The sequence below is a fragment of the Schistocerca gregaria genome, unplaced genomic scaffold, assembly GCF_023897955.1.
Source record: "Schistocerca gregaria isolate iqSchGreg1 unplaced genomic scaffold, iqSchGreg1.2 ptg000636l, whole genome shotgun sequence".
Lineage (NCBI taxonomy): Eukaryota > Metazoa > Arthropoda > Insecta > Orthoptera > Acrididae > Schistocerca > Schistocerca gregaria.
Window position 1 is genome coordinate 207,501 of NW_026062022.1, and position 2,500 is coordinate 210,000.

Sequence of the window (2,500 nt, forward strand, 5' to 3'; positions counted from 1 at the left end):
CCGGGAGTGTGTCCCGAGGGCCCGCGCGAACACGCAAGCGTCCGCTCAATTATTCTGCAAACAGGAGGAGGCTGAGCTCCCCTGCACGATACACCTCGAAACCCTCTCAGGTCCCGGCGGCGCGCAGCGCCGTCCTAAGTACTTGGTCGGGTTCGAGAGAGGCGCAATCGCCCGGAGATAGGCGAGTAGACGCTTTCAGTGCGAACACCCGTGCTCCCAACTGAGCTTGCCGCTGCCGACAGAGGCCCGGGAGCGTGCTGTCGTGGCATTGCCGGCGGGAAACAACACGCGCCACCTACGGTGACCGGCAGCTCCAACGCCAGCGCCACAGAAGGGCAAAGCCCCACTTGGGTGCAGAAGCGAACTCTCCCAGCACAGCGCACGCGCCAACACGTCCGCAGAGCTGCGATACAAACCACCTGCGAGAACCGCTGGGGGCGACCGAGCAGCAGACGGCGTCGCGACGCCGAGTGCCGGGCGGCGGCGCATCCTCAACGCACACAGTCCGCAATCGGACCAGCACACTGCAGATGTCCACCGCGCTTCGCACCGGGCTCGGCAGAACCCACTTTGGCCGCCTGGCGCCGCGCGCAGGGTGCGCCGGCGCATAGCTGGGACGCCAGCCGGGCCCGTCGGCCGGCGCTCCTGCCACTGGGCGCCCCCCACCAGCCGGCTGTAGTGCGTGCGCTCACGCAGCGCGCGGCCAGCACGCCGGGCGGCCCCCCCTCACCGGCCGGGGACTGTCCCGCCAAGCCACAGCCTCGTATCGCTTCATACCCACATGGCCAACTCAGGTTCGGGGGCATGGCGGGTACCGCCGAAACAACCGGTTCACAGATGTACCGATCGTCGCTATCACCGATGCACCTGCAGCGCGAACAACCGCTCAACAACCGATTTCCAGTTCATTTGCGGATCTTTGGCAGCAAACGTATACGTCAATCTACATTTGCGAAATCTACGATTCTGGCATGCCTGCATGTTATGTGTCACGACACGCTACATCAGCCCACATACACACTGCGGCATGTACACGAGAGAACACGTGGAAGATGGTCCGCGCACGTGTGCAATGTCCCTTGCGCGGTCGACTGTCAACCGGCCTCTGTAGCATGTCGCAGATGTGGAACGCGGTCCACCGTGCTATCATGTTGTGTGGGGCAATACGATTAAATAGGAAAACCCTCGTCGCTACATCAACAGACGGCTCACGCTGATTCCCGGCAGAGGGAGGAGGGGGGGGGGGGGGGCCAACATGCAATACTTTCGTCCGTACCTACTTACCACATGTCTGTACGGCGTACAACAGTGCAATCTCGCTGTAATGGGGAGACGAGACAAGTAGCATCGTGCACAACATATGGCCCTTATGATTCGCCATTGTAGGGCGCAGCCGGTGTACGGTCAAGCATGTGCCACATTATGTCACTCAGTACGTAACGACGGATGATCAGTGTGGGTTACGCGTACATCAGCGGACAGTCCACACAGGCCGTACCACAACGTACACTGACTGCATCGACAACCGAATGCAACTGAACAGCTGCAAGGCTCATTTCACAAACAAACGCCTGACCGACCAGCTTGGAAGGGCAGGAGGGGAGGGCGATATTCGTTCTGTAGCGGTACACCCTTCCAGTGGTTAGCGGGACTGTGTAGAAAGTACGCAACACTCGAAAGACCTTTATGTGAGGGTACGCACCATGGCATCAAGAAATACACATGACACCAGAGGATCCAAGCAGTGAACTATGTTCAGAGGGTTGCTGTTAGGCAAAGCTACATTCCTGTGACGTTACATGTGACAGTTAAGGTGCAGTGTAAGTCAGGTTAAGGTGCAGTGTAAGTTAGGTTAAGGTGCAGTGTAAGTTAGGTTAAGGTGCAGTGTAAGTTAGGTTAAGGTGCAGTGTAAGTTAGGTTAAGGTGCAGTGTAAGTTAGGTTAAGGTGCAGTGTAAGTTAGGTTAAGGTGCAGTGTAAGTTAGGTTAAGGTGCAGTGTAAGTTAGGTTAAGGTGCAGTGTAAGTTAGGTTAAGGTGCAGTGTAAGTTAGGTTAAGGTGCAGTGTAAGTTAGGTTAAGGTGCAGTGTAACTTAGGTTAAGGTGCAGTGTAACTTAGGTTAAGGTGCAGTGTAACTTAGGTTAAGGTGCAGTGTAACTTAGGTTAAGGTGCAGTGTAACTTAGGTTAAGGTGCAGTGTAACTTAGGTTAAGGTGCAGTGTAACTTAGGTTAAGGTGCAGTGTAACTTAGGTTAAGGTGCAGTGTAACTTAGGTTAAGGTGCAGTGTAACTTAGGTTAAGGTGCAGTGTAAGTTAGGTTAAGGTGCAGTGTAACTTAGGTTAAGGTGCAGTGTAAGTTAGGTTAAGGTGCAGCGTAAGTTAGGTTAAGGTGCAGCGTAACTTAGGTTAAGGTGCAGCGTAACTTAGGTTAAGGTGCAGCGTAACTTAGGTTAAGGTGCAGCGTAACTTAGGTTAAGGTGCAGCGTAACTTAGGTTAAGGTGCA